Source organism: Micrasema longulum, unplaced genomic scaffold, assembly GCF_059751315.1.
Source record: "Micrasema longulum isolate JH-2025_06_02 unplaced genomic scaffold, ASM5975131v1 h1tg000068l, whole genome shotgun sequence".
Lineage (NCBI taxonomy): Eukaryota > Metazoa > Arthropoda > Insecta > Trichoptera > Brachycentridae > Micrasema > Micrasema longulum.
Window position 1 is genome coordinate 6976 of NW_028277275.1, and position 13884 is coordinate 20859.

A 13884-nucleotide genomic window follows, 5' to 3' on the forward strand; every position below is an offset into this window, starting at 1 on the left:
TTCAGTACCTCTTTATCTTTTTCCATCCGTCGGAGAACATCATCGTTTCGGACTCTATTCACAAAGAATTATTTAATAATTTAGTATATAATTTAACAAAACTGATGGTACTAAAAAAACAAACTTGAGAAAAAAATTAGAGAAAAATAGTACAATCTAGTAGAACAATATATTTCAACAACATTTTTTTAAATCCGACACTCTGTCCTCATCCCGCGTTATCATTCATTCATACATGTTAATGTTATACCGTTCTTTAGTCCAAAACATTTTAGTGACCTTTTCTTAATCTTATTATTTGTACATGTCTTAGATTTGCACTCTCGCCCAATTTTTTTGCATAAATATTTATTTACCAGCATTTTTGACATATCGAAATCTTAACAGATAAATTTTGTGTCATACGGAATATACAGTACTATCCTGTGTGGAAAATCGAACCAAAACCCTCGACAGGTGTTTTTAGCTTAATAAAATAAACAAATAAATAAAAATCGTTATCCGGAGATAAGTCAAAATCGTAGTATTCTGCTTAACGAGTTTTCTTACCATGCTAAGAGTCTCGGGTTTAATTTTTATCAGGGTCAACGTGAAATCTTTTAAATATTTATTTTAACTATTTTTTGTTCAGAGTTCTCGTTTCGATTCCTTTGAAGGTTTACAGAAAACATGATTTTTTTATTGGTATTACACTGTAATATTTCAAAGTCCCTGGACTGGTCTCTAAATCAGATTCGGATGAGGTTTAAATAATAATAACAATTAATGAATTAATGGTGCCGTATTAATCTTTCAGTAATTATATTAAAACTAATTAAGGATAAAAAAAACTCATGCTGTGTGATTAATAATGTAATAATTTGACAGATTTAATTATTAATCGAAATTCATTTTACTCTTTTATAAACCAAGTTTTAAATCCGGTACGGTTCTGGTCTCAAAGATCTATGGTTTAAATCTTACTCTACCACAACTTGATTCACATTTTTCCATTACAAGTACTTGGACTTTTGAGAAATGTTCTGAAAATGTAAATATTTAGAAATAAGAACACACTTCTACTTTTCCCACTGTCCTATTTAAGAAATTTAGGGTTCTATATAAAACCGTTATTTAAAAAGAATTGTTTACTTCAAATCCATAAAAACAGCATACATTAAAGTGTTTCATAATAGAACAACTGGTAACTGTCGGCCTCGTGGCGTAATGGTCAGACCGTTTGCCTACCATGCAAGAGGTCTCGGGCTCGATTTCCGACAAAGTTGATGTTGTTATTATTATTACGGACTTATGCAATTCATTCAAATTATGGTAAATACAATTTCTTATAATTTATACAGGCACTAATAAAATAAAATACAACTTAATAAAATTAAAGCTAGGACAAAAAAAAGACATAATTACTACCTCAAGACAAGATCCGATCTACCTTAATGAATTTTTAAATCTATAAAGACTTACACAAAAAAAGTCCAGATCTTGTCTCGAGTTTACAATACGACACAATCGGGACATTGGTGCATGCAAGCCATAGTTTGTGATGTGTTTATCGAGGAACAGCACATTATTATTTCGCAACCGGCGGAACATTGAATGCCACTTGTTCCAGTAACGATGGTACATCATGGTACGACAAATAGCCATCAGGTCATGCAAGGGATACAGAACAATCTCCTTGGTATCAGCACAGGTTTTGAGTGGATTCATGCCACTCGATCTGAGGATCAGGGAGCTTGTAGAAGCATATGAGGTGAAGAGGAGCCTCACCTTGCAAGACTTGCCGCAGGACAGATTTTACCAGGGAGTGGGAGACTATTTCTCACTTCCTCATCCGGCGGAGCGCTATCCTATAGATCACGGCTACGATGATCAGGTTCTCCCTGGGACGGCGCGGGAAGAGCTGAGGATCTACACGGACGGCAGTCTCTTGGACGGCAAAGTGGGTGCAGCTTTTGTACCCTACGATGGCATCAGAGAGCTGCCGTCGAGAAAGTTGAAACTCGGCAATTTTTGCTCCGTGTTTCAGGCAGAACTCTTTGCGATCAGAGAAGCCTTGGTCTATGTTTTGAAGAAGCCACCAAACAGATGGAAGAAAATATCGATCCTGACAGATTGCAAATCTGGAGTCCATGCAATAACTGACCGAAATTCGGTCAACCCTATTGTAATGGACATAAGAACAGATATCCAGAATCTACGATGCAGACACCAGGACGTGTACATCGGCTGGATACGAGGACACTGCGGAATCCTTGGCAACGAAAAAGCTGACGAAAAGGCTCGGGAGGCTACGCTTAAGAAAACAGCCCCCGATTTTGCCGATTTTCCGCTCAGTTTTGCCAAAAGAAAAATAAGAAGCAGGACCCTTCAACTCTGGAACGATCGCTATTTGAGTGAGACAACCGGAAGTGTTACTAAAATGTTTTTCCCTACAATTTTTCATGCCTATGATTTCAGAAAAATGCAAAATGCTGGCTATGAGCTCACCCAGATGCTTACGGGTCATGGTGGCTTCATGAGCTACCTGCATCGCTTCAAGCTCTCAGAGATCGACAGCTGCCCATGCGACGATGAAACTCCTCAAGATGTCCCTCACCTGTTGATGCATTGCCCCTTTTTCAGCTTTCAAAGACAACAGCTGGAGGCGCGATGCAGAGGCCTGGGTGAGGATTTATGCGACATCCCATCGGTGATAGGTAATAAAGAACTCACACGAGAGGTAGTATCATACATGATAAATATAGCGCAGGAAATTGGTAAAATAAACCAAAGTAGGGAACAAAATGCCGAACACTCCTCTAGTGGAACGGAAGGCCTGTTGACTACTGCCAACAGGCCGGCTTCTCCTGAAGAGTTTTAAGTGGTTTCCTCTCCACGTGAGCAAATGCTGAGAAGTTCCTGATTAGCCCACATTAATATATCCCTCCTGATCCCAATAGTGTAGACAAATTTTAAGATATTTAATAGCAGAAAAATCCACTTTTTGAAATATAAACCTTGTATATTATAAGCAAGGTAAATAATAAAGCAACTCCCATATAAAAAAAAAAAAAAAAAACGATGGTACATCAATAAGCCATTCAGCAAATTAAACATAAATATGGAGTTCATGTTAATTCTACGTTTTCGTAGACTTGAAATATTTAACATTGACTCCATTTCTCCGTAAGTGTAGTCTCTCCTATGAAATAATTATTGAAAAAAGTATTTTTATACTAGAATATTTCATAGTCCCTGGACTGTAACCTGAAGCGTAAGACTGATCATCTTACCTTCATGTAACAAAAATAATCAAGGTACGCTGCGATTGTTTACCAACGTAGTGCTCTATGCACCATTAGGTGCAGAAAGGGAATGATGATGATAACAACTGGTAACATTTTAATTACAATTTATAAAAACGGCTACAGCACAACATCACTATACTTACAGAGGCATATTTTTCTTTGATGAAATGAAGGAAGGAAAAAAAGTGCAATTAGGAATACAATCAATCTATCGAAGAAAGAAGTCAAAAAATTTATTCATTTTTTTTTTGCGAAACACTAATTGCACCCCGTACATTTATTGTAATTTATATTTTAAATTGAAAATATTTACTGATCAAAAAAAAAAACACATTATTTTAAGGCGTCAATATTTACGAAAGAATTGTTTTGTCTTTTACGAAAAGGGAAACGTTAATGTGTTAAATTTATTTAAAAAAATATATTTAGTTGTAATATTATATGCTCATATTTTTTTCTGGAAGAATCGACAAAAATACTCTTTAAAAAAACAGATTTAAAGAAAATTTCATATTTCTTTACAAGCAAACAGCGAAAGTAATAAAACACAGAAACTTTCAAAGCTTTCATTCTATCCTCACTGCAATATTGTTAATTGTGATCAATCAAATGTACACGGTCAGTATATTTACCTCATTCTAGTTTCCCTGTATAACTGTGAAGAAATTCAGCGGCAGTTTAAAAATACTGGGTAAGCTTAATATGAAACTATATTTTTTTACGCAAATTCAAAAAATATAAGTGGCAAAATTATCATCATGCTATTGTTATTTCTGAAAATATTTTTAACTAATTCGCGCCAGTAGGTGAACTTGTTGTAAAATTTATTTCGGTTTATTAATGGTGCACGCGTGCGTATGACCGTTTTTTTAAAAAAACTGTTTTTTTTTGTATAGCTACTTTAATTCTCGGGGTTCTATATAAACACATGAATAGTATTTGAAAAAATAATATAATCATTTACTTATATTGTATAAAATCCAACGACCGATTTCAGAACATGACTGTTTTTTTGTCAAGACTAAAAATTAACACTTAATATTTTGATTCTTACAAAATAACGTGACTTATACTCGGTTTAAACCAAAAATATATAACTTGGTGACATGTCGGACCTTAAGAACAAAAACGACTTAACTCTAAAAAACCTTGAAATGAGTTAAGATCATAAAACGACTTCAATGAACATTATCCATCTTTCTGCATTTAAAACAATGCAACATTTGGGTGGGAATAGGACAAAACCGTTACATCGGTCTCTTAATTACTCAGGGAATTTACGTTCCGTGTCAGTACGAAAACGACGTTATTAGTGTTGTATTTATATTATGTGTGAAGGACGCTACGCAGACGAACATATGGTGATCAAAAGCCGGTTGAGTCGATTTTATTCCGATACAAATGGTAACATTACTTTGTTTTTTTTAATGCTAAAACGACCAATTTAGTTTTGTGATTGTTTTGTTCCGACTTACCGATAATCTTAATGACTTATTTAAGTTTGTGTCATTTCGTGAATAAACAAAAACATGTGTTAAATAACTTGATCTTACCTAATAAAAATTATGTCCTTATCTCATTTATCAAAGTGCATTTATTTGTTTTTTTTCAATCTTATAATGACTCATTAAATAAATGTCTTGTCAAAAATTTAAATAATATATTCTTATTCAGATTTTTTTTCCTAAATTCATAGTTGAATGCCTTTGGTATAATTTTTTACTCAAAATTTTGTGTTTACTTCGAAAAATATGAAACAATCGACGAAATAATACGAAGGTGTCACAATTTACATTCTTCTTTTGCAGTTTCCCAAAAGGTTGATTTTTTAGTTGAGTCGTTTTCGTCCTAAAGGTGTGGAGTGTTGAGTGTTTTTTTTGTCTAAGCTATCATTTCTCGGAAAAAATATGAGTGTTCATAGCAGGTATTGAAATAAAATGTATTTTTAAATGTTTAATATTTTAAGCGAAGGACCGTTATTGAAATCATTAATTTGTTTATTAATTATGGGAACGTTATTATTAAAAGCTTATTGAAAGTCCTTGGACAAGATCTAGATTGCTATAAAATTCATTTTCTAACTTTCCTGTTTGCGATAAAAGTAAAAATGTATTACTCTTCACCCTTTATAGAACACCTAGAACAAAATGGTAGATAAATATACCACCAGAGTTATGGTATTTGTTTTCTAATATTCCGATTTAAAAATAAGTTTAACGTAACAAGAAAATCGTAAAACGTACACCCGTAAAGCAGTCTTCCACTCTGGTTTTTAAAATTCTTTATGTCATACGAGGAGTTGAGTATGAAACACAATGTGTAAAATGGTAATCCAATCGCTCACAGCTCACACATTCTACAATTGCTTAATGCATATATATTTTTTAAAACCGCTCTCGTAAAGAATTGTTTACTTATATAAATAGTATATAAATCAGGTTGATGTCTCGTGTCGTGGACTCACGAATCGGAGGTCCGAGGTTAAAACCCCACTCAACCCCAACCTGATTCCCATTGTTTATATTGAATTTTATAAAACTCGTTACAAAATGGCTTAAATAACTGGAATATTTGGGTAAATTATAAGAACTCAAATATGTCTATCCTAAAAATTTAAAAAGGAGGATCTTATTTTTAATCAATTATTTACCATATTAATATTTGTCATATATTACTTAAATTAATAATAATTTGTCGAGAAATTTGCTCACCCGCATGACAATTTTTTTTACACTATTTACGGTTTTTACCTCAGAAAAAATCGATTAGAACTGTTTTCACATAATAAATATGCGGGTTTATGTTTTCTTAGTTGTAAAATAAACTTACAAAAATTATGAAGTACAAAGTATGTCATATTGTCTAAACTTGATGTTTAAATGTCCATTAAGAGAAAGGCGAGGAATATGTCTCACTTTAGTTATTTTAAGTTTTCTTTTTTTTTTTTCATTATTTGTTTTATTATGAAAATTTAACGAGTATTGTTATAATAAAGTGAGTAACATATATTTATTTGTTCTCTATTTACGCCCAAATGGCTTTTACATAAAAGATATAAAATTAAAATCAAAGAGTTTCATGGTATAACAAGTTTATATGTAAGTACTTGTATGATAATATATTATAGGTAAAGCAAAACAGGAAAAGTCAGAGTGTTTTTTACGTCATTCGAATAGTGAAATATATTTTGATTTTATCGCCGTAAGAATTTTTACTGACAATAGAAAACGAAACATATCAATTTCCTCACACTCGCTTCCGAGCCGGTGTAGTCTGGCGATTGAAGATATAAACGAAATACTAAATCAAATCTTTCGGAACGTGCATATGGACTGGTGAAATGGCTACAATTAGTAAAAATTGTTTTTGTGTGCATTGTAAAAAAGAGAGAATTTTTTAAATAAAATATAGGGATACAAAAAAATCCTGAATGATGTTTTCAAACTGCATTTAAAAAATAAAAATAATTTTTTTTAATCCTTTACTATAAAATATTTATGTCATGTTAATTCCAAATTTAGAATCAAAACTATTTAAATTTTAAAAAATACATAAAATTAGGTATTTGATTACGTTTTACTGTACCTTTGTATCGTAACAGTCATACAGTTTAATCATAAACTCCTAACTTGTAAGAATAAAGTCTTTTTCGAAAATACAGTGAAATACAATGATTTAGTTCATTTAATTTTATGTGTTTTGTAAAGTTATATTTCCTTTCTAAATTTGAAGATTTTTGTAATGTCCAGTCCACCCCTTGTAATATGAATTTTAAAATGATACGCAGCCAGGACCGGGAACAGATTTTTTCCCGCGGATGTGTTTTATTAGTACTTCCGTATTAGTGTGCGTGCTTCTGGGTACAAATGCGGGGTAAGACAAGGAGCAATCAAAAAGTAAAAACAAATAACAGTGATAACGTTTTGTTTATTGTAAACTGGGCTTGTATTACAATTATAAGTTAAAAGAGTTATCCTCAAATTCAACTCCATTTCGCAAGTGGATTTTGTGACTTTGCCATCCATATTTAGAGAAAAAGAGTGAACTTTGGCTATACACCTTTGTAGGAACTTCTCCGTATTTGTTTAATGAACAGAAAACCACAAAAAACTCATTCAAGAGAAGCTGGACTATTGATAAACATCAGTAGGCCTTCCCTTTCACTTGAAAAGATAACGGCGTTTTGTGTTCTGGTATCATTAATTGTCCTTATTACTTTTACTGTCCAAAGATTTGCCTCTGACCTAATAAAGCTCAGTCGAAATCAAGTGAGAGTTATCATTAGAGCCTTACAAGGCACTGCAGATTGAACAAACACCTTGCCAAAATGAACCTTTCCGAAACTTCTAGATTTAGGTTCTGCAGCGCTGATGAGGAAATATCCATGCACATTCTATGTGAGAGTGATGTTTTGCATCATAAAAGGAGCTTCATGCTAAGGAGACCATTGTTTATACCTGAGAATGTTAAAGAGCTCGCTCTCTGCCTAATAACCTGATACTTCATAGATCTGAGCGTGGAAGGGGAGATTAAGCTAAATGTAAACTTTTGCGTTCGACACAGTAGCCAGGCGCTTTATAAACCTGGGCTTGGAGGGCGAGAGTTATTCACGGGGACCGTCACAACAGATCTTCACAGGTTGCAGTAACGTCAAAAGCTTGAGTAGCACTGACTCCCACCTCTAAGAATGAGAATAAGTCGAAAAGGCAGACTGTAAATAAAAACCAATTTCATTCAGTTTTGTGGTAGGGAAATATTTAAATAAAGGATAGGAACATGGAATGGATACCTACCTTCAATATGATAGGAATGTTCTTCAATTTTGGGCACTGCATGACAAAATGAACTTTAAAATGCAACAATGTTTTCCACGACTCGCGACGATTCCAACCACTTTTTATCCGATTTTATGAGAAGTCAAAAATGTTGTTTGGTTTTGTTCTAAATTCGAATCTTCTAATTTTGAATTTCTTCTATCTTGATGTTGGGTAGATACCATAAGGATGGGTCAAAGCAAGGATGCGAATAAAAGGTAATAGGCCAGGAATAGTATCGATAAATGCTGGTATTTTCTTAACACTAACTATGGAAGATACTACCTCGTCGTCATTGTGACTTATAATGGAATGGATGTGCCTTAGATTCCCACTAACGCATTTGTATTGCAACTCCAGGCTATGTTTTTTGACGCTAAAAAGAGGCAATGCATCAACAAATGGGAAACATCTTGAGAGATTTCATCATCACATAAACAGCAGTTGATTTCAGAAAGTTCAAAACGGTGCAGATAGCTCATAAACCCAAAGTCAGTGATGCTGTAAAACCGCGTAATGAAAATTTGAATAATTGGTATTTTTTCAGGAAATAATGCGGACAGTTTGAATACTCCAGCGGTATTTTTGGTTGATTATAATCTAAACTAATACATTAACGTAACAGATTTTTGGTTACTATGATAAAAATTAAAACTGATTGTTATGGGGTATTGCATTATCACCGACGATAAGCGAAATAGTGAATTTTACACAATGTGTAAAATTGTCACTTCAACCAGCCAGCTGAAAAGTATTGTTAATACATAGAATTCCATATTATTTTTTAAAAAACGTTTTCACTCATTGTTACGATAAATTTAAACCTTGATAACTCTCTAGAGAGTACAATCCAGCTTTGTCTACAAACACTTCAACATGTTAAAAATATTATTGGTTTCATATTCTGCGACATAAGAATATTATTTTTCGGTAATTCTAGTAATACAATAATTTTTTTCACAATATTTTAAGTATGTCTTAAAGTTTGTGACATGGCTGCATTCCAATAATCGCCTAGACTTCCTCATTTTCTTTTTTAAAACGTTTTTCCTTCTCTGTTGCAATAAATTTCAAATTTATTTTTATGAAAAACTATTCCAATAATGAAATTTTAGTGACTTTTTAAATTTACTTTTGAGTTGCGCCGCGTAAATATGGGTGGGTTACTTGTATTAGGGGTAGGACACGAAGGAAGGGGCCAAGGTGTGTGAGGGTGAAATTAGTGTGGGTGTTAGAAAGATGTCGGCTTGGGGTAGGGAAGGGTGGGTCATGGTGGTGGGGAGCGGAAGGGTGTAGGGGGGACATCCACGTCTATGGAAAATTTATAGCGCTTTTAATGAAATTTATTTTTCAGCGAAAACACGATATTTTATAAAGCCATATTGAACTTTCTTCGGTTTTAAGTTTCAGGAAAAAACGTTTCCAATTACTTGAGAAAACAATAACAACGTAAGCTTTTTTTAACTGAACGAAAATAAATTTACCAAAAAAAATGTACAAACAAAGAAAACGAGTCTATTTTTACATTTGTCAATAAGGTTCTTTCGAACAAATTGGGATGAGTTGTTGTCCCGTCTGTAACCGACTTTGGTTCAGTAGGTCTGAGGTTTAAATTCCGCTATACCACAACTCGTTTTAAATTTTCCAACACGGTTTTTTACCACTTAAAGGTAATGGCTCCAAAATTTAAATGCTTATGTAAATCATAAGAACAAAAAAAAAACAAATAAAATAATTACACCCAGACCTTTCACAAAATACATACATGTAGGCATGTGATAACAAAGTAAATTGTTTTTCTAAAATTACAAATTAATTAAAGTAAAAATAATTTTTATTTCTTTATACAATCACTTTGTAAAGCGCCCTTGAGGTATTATATTACGTAAATAACGCTATATAAGTTATCCATTATGATAATAATCATGTCAAACCAACCAATTAACGCAAACCAATTGAAAGATCAACATGTTATAACAGGGATGGACACCGTTTTTCAGAAGGAAACAAGGAAGTCTAGGCATTTATTTGGTTATGAACTATCATTAGCTCTTTTTAAATTAAATCATACAAATTGTTTTTGTACTCCCATGAGTTACAAAAAACACACTTTGAGACAAAAACATAGTTGCATAAAAGTAATATAATAATACACATAAAATTTTAATAATATTACAAATTAATTATAATGATACAAAGGTTTAAGTGGCCACTTAACACATTGTGTTATATTCCTCAGTCTGCCTATCCTTGAACATTCACACTTTTTAAATTCTCTCATTGGTTAACTTTTGAGAATTTATACAGCTGAAACTTTTGAAAGTGAGATTCATCGGACTGAATTACTTTTAATAGGCAAATCGATATATTTACATCTTTATTGTTATTTGGTCCTGTTTAGGTGAAGCTGAATTTTTTGTATGTAAAGCATAACTCGATAATTTTCGATTTTTGATTCGATAATGATAATGATTAATGATTTTGTAGCTGTATCAGAATCCTTGAAAGTTTACCATAAATACGAATTTTGCCTTTAATTAGATGAAACATGAGGAATTCAAAGAAGCCGGTTATTTCTAAGAACTTTGGGAGGAACATTAATAGACGGGTTGGATAGTAGTTCAGGAGAGTAAATTGAACCATTTTCCTGGATCCTCTCTCTTTATCCTTGAAAAATCGATACCATCACCTAAATTACATTCATCATTATCATTGAAAATGTTGCTATGTGTTTATATTTTTATGTGTTTTTTATTTGAATCCAATATGTAATACAAATACACAATTCACAAAAAAAATGTTTATATGATAGGAACATTCAATATAATTTCCTTTTTATTTATACATGTAGCCACTCTACTGGCCCACAGGCACGTTCCGGAGTGTCAGTGTATTATTTATTTTATACCAACATTTTACTACCTGTTAGTCATTTATTTGAAATAAGATATTATATTTTTTACAATTAACTTGCAATTGTGCATAAATCCTAAATGACGAAGTTAAGTCGTTTAGTTTTTTTTTTAAATTGATTAAAGACTATTCTAGGCCTAAATTTGTTTTTTGTTCCTATTTTAATACATCGCAATGATTTAATAAACGTTCGTCATACTGAAAAACCCCACCAAAACTTTAAAATTACATCGCCCGCGACGTAACAAGTTTTCTTCGCCGATTGATTAAAACATATATCTGATCGGTAAAACATAACGGAAAAGAATCAAATAAAACATTAGTTTAACTGAAGTTTATTGTACGAACCGCTGACTTTCAGGCATTCTGCGGCTACGTTTGACATGATTGGATTTGTTTGTAAGGACAACAAACAGTCTGTTATTGTTTGTGACTTTTAATTTTTTTTACCCCGTACACTTATATTTTTTACCCCAACCACGCTAAACGTCGAATAACATGGCTACCCCAGGAATCTAAAATCTGCTGCCGGTTGCAATCATGGTCGGCCATGGTTGCCACAACAATATAACAACGCTATTATTTGTTAGCAATCGCAAGCACATGGTCATTCAAACATGTGTCATCGATTTTTATAAATTGTTTTCATTCGTTTTCAAGAAACTCCGCCGTACAATTTTCTACTCTTATTTTTACCGCGTCTAAGAAAACATTTTTCATATCCGATTCCCGTAGCACTGAACATTCTCATTGAAAAAAAAATATGTCGACCACCTTTGTCTTATGTATAAGTCACTGCACAACAATATATGATACGGTGCTTTTATTTTATGCTAAAAACAAGAAAGTGTACAGTTAATGTGATAAAGGCTTGGAAAAGACGAAAACATGGCTAGATTTTATAACTTACTTACATTTAACGCGCACAAAACAAAATATCTGACATTTAGTATAGACAAACGGAATCAGCCAATAGAAAGAACCCTTAAAATTCATGCATGTACAAATGCAAGAAACAGTGACTGTGACTGCCAAACTATAAAAAATGTTGATTTTACAAAATATTTAGGTATGCACATTGATAGTTACGTAAGATGGAACATACACGTAGATAAGACAGCAACTAAACTAAGAAAAATTATATATTTATTTAAAAACATTTGAAACATCCTAAGCAAAACTAATTAAATCAATGTATACTATGCTCTAGCACAATCAATTATCAGTTACGGAATAATAGGGTGGGGAGGAACAAGTAAAACCACATTAGAGCTATTAATGAAAGCACAAAAAGCCTTACCAATACTCTACAGACAGACTTTTTACAGAATTTCCAGTACACACATAAATACAATTTTAAACGACGACATAGTGACGGGCAACAAATTAACGACACTAGGCAAAGACAAAAAACAATATTTCTGCTCCCAAAGAAATTAAATAAATTACGGACAAAGGCATCATACTTTTCTGGTCCGTCAGCTATACAACTTTCTAAGCAAGGACATATTGGCGAACAAAATGAAAAACAATATTTTCAAAGCTCGAGTCCATAAATGGATTGCTAAAACGACTAGCTGAGGAATATGTTTCATATATCAGAATATAATTTTAGTTTCTTGAAAATCCTTTCTTGTTTTATTAATTTAGGTATGTTTAAGAATCTTTTTTCATATTTCTTTTGAATTTTTACACAACAATTGATGTGAAAGTATGTACAAGTAAATACAAAACAAATATTACACTGACACTCCAGAACGTGCCTGAAAGCCAGTGGAGTGGCTACATCCATTCATTAAAAGGAAATTTTATTGAATGTACCTATTGTACAAACATTTTTTTTTGTAAACTATGTATTTGTATTATATATTGAATTCAATAAATAAATAAATAGACACTGTTCTTGTACTCCTAAGGGAACTATGCATTCCAGATGAACTAGCTGATAGACGTCTTACGCTACAATTAGCTATTTCTACGATAGAAAAAGTCATTAAAGCCGTACGAAACTAAATTCGGTGAATGCGCATTGATGCTCTCCCAACAAAAGTGCGAACAACTGCTAAAGTAAAATGATGTCTCGAAAAAAAGCTTAAAACCCACTTGTTTTCTAAAACAACAATATTTTGTGTTTGTCCAATTTTTTGTAGGGGGACAGGATTGAACTCCCTGGTAAGCTGTTTACATTCACATATTACAACAGAGATTAAGAAAATTTAAGAGAAGGTTATATAGAAGTCTAGGCATCTACATGGCTTATGATCTGTCAATGGCTGGTTTAAGTGGCCGCTTTACACACTGTGTAACATTCACCGTTCTGCCCATATTTTAACATCTATATTTCTTCAACTCTTTCATCTGTTGATGTTTGTGAAGTTAAAGAGCTGAAACCTTTATTTATGCGGGTGAGATTCATCTAATTGAATTGTTTCACCTACATACTAGGCAACGCCTGAAAATAAGATTTTCCGAATTCAATTTTTTTTTTAAAGTTTTTTTTTCACATTAACAAATTTACTTTAAAACTTAAATTGGCGTGTAATTTTAGTTAACTTGTAAATATTTTTTTTTTAACAAAGGCTGTTGTTTTTTTGAAATATTTTGAAAGTCAAAAATGAACTCAGTAAGCTGTACATAAGTGCTTATTTTGGCGATTCGTGGTAGATATTCATAACTTTTTTGCCACTACAGGTCAGAAAATCAAATAGCAGTAGTGTTTTACAGCACAGAACACCCAGGCTTGGAAAAAAATACATTTAATGTTTGTGTACTCACAGGGAATTGAACCCGGAACTTTACATGCATGGGTCAAGCGTCTTAACTACTACACCAAGGTTTGATATCTTTACGTATTAAATAATGAGAATTGC

The 13884-nt window shown here is 32.6% G+C and overlaps 1 long non-coding RNA gene across 1 annotated transcript; it reads right to left on the reverse strand.

Annotated features, from left to right (window-relative positions):
- Positions 1–10532: 10532 nt before the first annotated feature.
- LOC148285021 (uncharacterized) lies at positions 10533–13496 on the reverse strand. The gene is made up of 2 exons (XR_015823152.1): positions 13310–13496; positions 10533–12321 (listed from the first exon to the last, which is right to left on the reverse strand). It is a non-coding gene; the product is annotated as an uncharacterized LOC148285021 (long non-coding RNA).
- Between the last annotated feature and the right edge of the window lie 388 nt (positions 13497–13884).